Source organism: Hemiscyllium ocellatum, chromosome 4 (assembly GCF_020745735.1).
Source record: "Hemiscyllium ocellatum isolate sHemOce1 chromosome 4, sHemOce1.pat.X.cur, whole genome shotgun sequence".
Taxonomy (NCBI): domain Eukaryota; kingdom Metazoa; phylum Chordata; class Chondrichthyes; order Orectolobiformes; family Hemiscylliidae; genus Hemiscyllium; species Hemiscyllium ocellatum.
Window position 1 is genome coordinate 97714243 of NC_083404.1, and position 7642 is coordinate 97721884.

The window sequence follows — 7642 nt, forward strand, 5'->3', positions numbered from 1 at the left end:
TTCTGTCCTCATCAATTTTCTTTGTTACTTCATCAAAAAACTCAATCAAGTTTGTGAGACATGATTTCCCACACACAAAGCCATGTTGACTATCCCGAATCAGTCCTTGCCTTTCCAAATACATGTTATTTGGAATCTCTAAAGATTTGTGCATACAAAATCTACTAGGCTGTGCAGTGCAGTGATATAATCAAGGAACAATTAGGTCACATATGCATGGAAACCAAATCATAGTGTTATCTAACATTCACCATGTTAATCCAAGCCAAAGAGATATATGACAATTCAGTTGACATTTGTAGAATTTCCCAACTTGTTATGTGTTCATTATGTCATAGATTTTATTATTAGTGTGATATGACAGGCAAGGGGGCGAAGCCATGTGACCAACACAAAAGAGTTGGCTTGGTTTTCAAATCCCCAACCCCAACTGAGCTGATTGAGTCCATTAATTTGGCAATTTATTTCGACTTGAGGGCTTCAACGTGATGCTGCCAGTGTTTACCTTGTGATGGGAAGTGGGATCAGCATAAAGTCTGTGTGGGCTGGTGGTGGGCAGGAGTTGGCCCCACTTTTACAAGCCCCCGTCCCATTAATTTGGTGTGTGAGTGGCAGCCAGTGTGGATTTACTGAGAATTGTCCACCTTACCAACCCCATTGATGAGCAGTGTAAAATCCCAAGGTTCCTGCCATAATTCCAGCAAACTCACAAAAAGGGAATTCCAATGAAACTCCTGACCACACTTGGACTTGTTCCAGTTATGGCACATGGGGAAACAACACAGCTAGCCATTATCAAAGATCAGTAATCCATTTGACGTTGATAAAGGAAAAATATAACTTCAATTTTTTTTTCAAGGATGAGCCTGGATAAAGGGACCCTCTCAAATCATGTCAGTACAAAAACATTATTCTTAGCCTTAGATAATGAACAACTCCCACTTGAAAATGTCATGAATTCTGCCTTCCTTTATTGCATGAATTCTATATTCTGGCAAGACTACAAAAAATTAAATTCTCATTTCTCTAATAGTAGAATCAGTCTGTGCAATGGCATCACTCACAGAAATATAGAAAATAGGAGCAAGAGTAGGCCACTCAGCTCTCTGAGCCTGCTGCACCATTCAATATGATCATGGCTGATCATTCAAATCAGTACCCGGTTCCTGCTTTCTCACATACTCTTTGATCTCTTTCGGTCCTTCTTGAAAAGTTCAATGTTTTGCCCTCAACCATTTTCTGCAGCAGAGAATTCCGCAGGGTTTCCACTCTCTGGGTAAAGAAATTTCTCCTCCTCTAGGCCCTAAATGGTCTACCCTGGATCCTTAGGCTGATGCTGCCCATGGGGATGCTCCCAGACATGCTGAGGCTTTCCAGCAGTTTCTGTTTTTGTTGTGGTCCTTAGGCTGATCCCTGATTCTGGAAGGCAATTGAGTGAACACTTGGAGATGTAAAGACTTACTGTAAAAAAAATTAAGGTACACTAATTTTCCATTTCAAGTAGCAGCTCTCAACATATTTGTTTTTATCTAGTGTCTTCAAGAAAATCATAATGTAATGAATGCTATTAAAATGTCAAGTTAAAAATTCCATATCAAAGAATCTATTCATGTTCACCTGTCACTTTTTAAATTTTTGCAGGACAGTTGAAACACACTCTGTAATATGTTGATATGTCAACGGGAATCTCCAAGGCTGCACTGATTGTCATCATACAAAATAGCTTTGTGTAGTTCGAATCTTCCAACAGATACATATGTTTACCATTTTCGTACAAGTAAGGACAATTTTTGTTATGAAAACAATTCTCTGGAATGCTGAGCTGATGTAAATTAGAAATGAGAATGAAGGTCATGTCTCAGGTTTGATGGAATGGCTTTTTATCTGAATTTAAACAGTGGGATACCCGTAAAAATGTCAGGGAAAGACCTGAAGAACAAATTACTTCACGACTGAACCCAACAGTTCAATAATTCCCTGGTAGCCTTCAGATTGTAGTGTGTGTTGTCTCTGAGTATCATTTTCAAAATAAAATCTATATAACTTAAACTCTTATACTCAGAACCATCACAGTTGGCACAGCAGCAACCAGAGCCAAGCTGTTTTCTTCATCAATATTAGTTTACAAGCATATTACATTTTTCCGAATACCTAAGAAAATAGTACTTAATAATGTTGGAAAAGTAGCTTTGCAAAACAGGAACATGATCCCTTTATCCAGGCTCATCCTCGTAATAGCAAAATGCAAAATACAAAAACTCAGGATAAAAATGCTGACATTTGTTTTTGGTTGAGAAAAGGAAGATTGAAACTGCATATGAATTTTTTAAAAAATATGCCCACCAGTTCTAGGCCCCATTGCAGCCTTGATCCAAACATGGAAAAGGGAACTAAATTCAGGACGTTAAGTGAGAAAGATTGTCCTTGACTCCAAGGCAGTATTTTACTGGATATGCATCAAACTGGCGTCAATGACAGTCAGAGGAAAACTCTCCATTGATAAGAATCATGTCTAACAGAAAGGAAGCTGGCAGTCATTATTGGAGTCCAACCATCTCAGACTGAAGATCTCACTGCAGAAGTCCCTCCGAGTAGTATCCTAAACCCAACCATCTTCAGCTACTTTCATCAATGACCATCTCTCCAGCTTTGTTTCAGAAAAGAGATGTTCACTAATAGTTACATAATGTTCACCATTATTTGTGACTCCTCAGTTCATGCTCGTTTGCGATATGACCATGTTTAGGCTGTTAAGTGACACCACTCTTGTGTCAGGCAATGACATCTCTAACAGGAGAGAATCTAATCATTTTCTCATGATATTCAATGGTTCTAGCATCACTGAAACCACACTATCAACATTCTGAGGTCATCACTGAGCAGAAACTGTTCCTGTTGCTCAATTTTATGGAATAGTCTTAAATACTAAACAGTTTACTTCTGTTCTTACGTCCTATTTTCCTACATGAGCTATTGGTGGTAAACATTTTTGCACACCTACCTGCATTGAATTGCCTTAGTAAGTTCCACATTTTAAAAAAAAGTTCTGTTATGTACTTAATTTGATACAATATATTTTAATTTTAGTGACCAATGTATTCACAAGGAAATTCTGATGCACATATTTAATTGTTATTGAAATTTAAAAAATCATCTATTCTACTTATAAACATCCATAAGTTAATTTCATTTTATGCAACTATGTTCAGCATCCCATGTACAATTAATAATAAAAAGAGCAACACAGATGGTTACTAGTCTTACATGGTAAATCACTGATACAACCAAAGAAGCTAGGAAACTTCTAATATCTTCATAAACTATTTAACTGACTGTTAAACGCCAAATTAAAAACACCTCTTTCAAATCCTCCACCAGTTCTTCTGTTCTTACTCCAACAACAAGGAGCTCATAAACATGTTATTTCTAAGATTAAGAGCATCTGACCAGTTGCTTCAGCCACCTCCCCATTTTCTAAGCCCAATTGGAAATCTTCCTATAATGCAATTCTGCAACATAGCTCTGACTCACATTTACCTCCCATTTCTCCTCTTTTCATCTCATACTCTGTCTAAGCTTGTTTTGTCCATGAAATCCAGCTCCTAGTCCCTCAGTCCTCTGTGGTTCCTATGTTGGCTGATATTGTTAATTGTTTTCAAATTTAAATCTGTCATCATTGCTGCTCTGCACAAAAATCCAACAGTTGAGTACTCAGTTCTTGCAAACTACAGCTGAATCTGCAATTTCTTTTTTCACCCAAAGTCCTTGAAAGTGTTTTCACCTCCTAAATGCATGTCCAAGTTTCCTAGAACTCCATATTTCAATCCCTGCAAAATGTTTCTGCTTCTAACACAATCCTGAAACAGGTATTGTCAAAGTCTCAAATGACTTCCTATGTAACTGTGATAAAATCAGACCATTCCTCCTCATCCTTTCATCTCATTTGCAGCATTTGACACAATTGACCATATTATCATCTTCCAATGTTTGCCAAAATCCAGTTTGGTGGGGCTGTACACACTGGTTTCATTCTCCATTATTGGCAAAGATCTGTATTACAGGGTATATTAGCAATTAACATTGAAAGGCTGCCACAAGGACAATTTGCTCATGGTCAACTATCCGCCACATAGATTAGATCAGGCTGCATCTCAGACTGCTCACTTGCTGTCTTAGCTCTTGCTTTCTCAGTGTATACTTGTATGCTCATAGTATCATGTTTGACCTTGCCTGTTAAATCTGTTAGCGTGTTGGCCAGAGCCAAAAACTATCAGTGCTGCTGTATTGAGATATCTTTTTCCTGCAGACACACAGCACAGATTGGCTGCTTATCATGCTTGACAGTAGGGATCTGTCTACAGGTGGTGAAATCTTGCTGTATGACACATCAGAATATCACCTAAAATCTGCAGCATGCAGCAGCTACCTGTGTGGCAAACATACTGCATGTTTATTAAACCAAATAGCCATGTCAGAAACCTGGTGTGGGATAATCCTTAGTTAAGGTGGAGGTTGGTGTTCGTTAGGGGGTCCTAATACCGTCAGTCATGGGCACTGTCTGCACACAGCCCAAGGCGTGGTCTTGGTTAGTTGTCAAATTGGTCAGCTGTTATATCTGACTACAGCCCAATGAGTGGGTAATGGAAAGTTCTGTAGCAAAGGCATCTACAGTCAGGAAAATCATATATCAGTAGGGAACTGCAAACACAACAGTCAGGGTTTGGTCAATCATGTCTAAGGAATGCTTGTCAAAGGTGGTCAGATATCTGGGTGATCACAGTCCTGTGGATCATGATGTTGAGAAGTGTGCAAGAGGAAGGGGCCTGTAGTGGCAGCAGGATCGGCTGCCAAAAAGGGTGGAAGAGTCAAGGTTAATGCAGGGAAAGGCTACAGAGAAAGTGTAAGAGGTATTCAAGCTGTATGTGTGGACACGTAAGTGAAAAAGCATGGGGTGGTATGGTAGGCTACAGAACAGGTGATTTTTGGCAATTTCCACCATGATGTCCTCCACAGCAGTAGATAGAGCATCACAGTAGGCATCATTAAAATGCAATGTGTTTAGGGAGGACAGTTAAAGGCGAGGTCTCCACATGGATAGGGTTGGTGGAAATGGGTTAGAGATGCTCACTTAAAACTAAGATTAGTTGACTTTTTTTCTGTTGGAGTGTTGGTGTAAGCCTTTGAAACTCTCTTCCTCAAAATAGTGGTGAAATCAGAGTCCTTGAATATTTTTAAGGCAGGGGCAGGAAGATTCTTGCTAAGCTAGACTATGAAAAGTAATCAAGGCAGGTAGAAATGTGAATTCAAAGCTCCATTCAGATCAGCCATGATTTTACTGAATGGTGGAACAAACTCAAGGGGCTGAATGGCCTACGCATACTGCTAATACTTATGTTCATATGGAACATCCAGCTCAACCTCATTGTCACCTCTCTTGAATCCTCAACTATTACAAACCTGCCAAGTTTTTTCTCAGGGAGAAGGGATCAAATACATGAGGACACAGGATCAAGATGCTGGGTGTTAGAGGGACTTTAAAAGAGATGTGTGAGTGAGTGCCTGGAACGCGCTACCAGAGGAGTTGGTTGAAGCAGACATAATAGCGGCATTCAAGAAGCACCTGGATGAATACCCGAATGGGAAGGGAATAGAGGAATATGGATCCTGTAAGTGAAGACACTTTTAGAATGGAAGAGCAAAATTTGTTGGCTCAGGCTTGAAGGGCCGATGGGCCTAGTCCTGTGGGGTGTTGTTCTTTATTCTAGCAAACTGCTTATCCAGTACTGGATAAGCAAAAGGTTTCTCCAATTAAATATCTGGAAACACAAAATTTATACACACAAGCTCCAATGCCGAGAGACTGATTGTATCCCTCTCTCTGGTACGCAGGCTGTTTCCAATGCTGATGTTATTTTTGATCTTATGACGATCTTCTGGTTATATATTCACACCATCACTAAGACAATTTATTTCCATGTCTGTATCATCATAAAACTTCATTCCTGGCTTAGTTTATCTGCTTTTGAAACCCTTTCCCATGCCTGCATTACCACTAGACCCAACTATTTCAGTTCACACCTGAAAAACTCACATATCTCTTTACTTGTACCAAGCTCTGTTCATCTGTCACTCTCATGCTTGCTGAGCTATATTGATTCTTGGTTAAACAATGCTTTAATTTAAAAAAAACTCATCCTTGTTTTTACACCTCCCTGCTTCAGTAATCTCCTCCAGCCACAGTGAAGTCACAGGGTAGAGTCAGAGCGTCATAGAGATGTACAGCATGGAAACAGACCTTTTAGTCCACCTTGTCCACGCTGACCAGATATCCTAAACTAATCTGATCCCATTTGCCAGTATTTGGCCCATATCCCTCTAAACTCTTGCTATTCATATACCCCTCTAGATGCCTTTGTACCAGCTTCCAGCATTTCCTCTGACAGTTCATTCCATACACTTACCATCCACTGCATGAAAATGTTGTTCCTTAGGTCTCTTTTATATCGTTCCCCTATCACCCTAAACCTATGCCGTCTAGTTCTGGACTCCCCCACTCCAGGGAAGAGACTTTGTTTATTTATCCTATCCATGCCCCTCATGAGTTTATAAACCTCTATAAGGTCACCCCTAAGTCTCCAACACTCTGGAGAAAGTAGCCCCAGCCCATTCAACCTCTAGCTTTGGCTCAAACCCTGCAACCCTGGCCACAACCTTGTAAATATTCTGTGAACCCTTTCAAGTCTCACAACATACTTCCTATAACAGGGAGACAAGAACCATACCAAAATTGGTCTAACCAATGTCCTGTACAGCTGCAGCATGCCCGCCCAACTTCTAAATTCAATGTACTCACTACTAAAGGCAAATATAACAACTGCCTTCTTCAGTATCATATCTAACTATGACTCCACTCCTGTCATAGAGTCATAGAGCATAGAAACAAACCTTTCAATGCAACTAGTCCATGCTGACCATGTTCCCAAACTACACTAGTCCCATCTGCTTGTGTTTGGCCCATATCACTCCAAATGTTTCCTAGTCATGCACTTATCACACCCTTTATTAGGTCCCTGGGTATTTTAAATGTTGTAACTGTTCCTGTGGTTCCTCTGGCAATTCATTCCACACACTAACCACTCTCTGTGTAACAAATTTGTCTGTCATGTCCTTTTTAGTATTTTTTCCTCTCACCTCAAAGGTATGCCCCTAATTTTGAACTTGCCCACCTTAGGGAAAATACCTTTGCTATTCACCTTATTTATGCCCTCCATGATATTATAAACCTCCTATGCTCCAGTGAAAAAAGTCCCAGTCTATCTGTATAACACAAAACTTCTATTCCCAATAACATCTTGGTAAATCTTTTCTGAAGTCATAGAAACTTCTGCTCCTGGATCTGTAATCCTGGTGTCTTGAACATCCCAATTTAATCACTCCAGTTATTGTGCCTTTATTTGCGCAATAAGATTTTTAATGTTCTCGCTAAATCACTCCATCCTTCTACCTCTTTAAAATGTATCTTTAATTGATTCAGGCTTGCAATTACAGCCCAGGGTGACTACTTCTGAAGAAATAAAGTTAAGAGATACTTTGATTGTGGAAGGGTGGGTGTTGGTGAAACAGTAGGCAGGGATATTGGCAG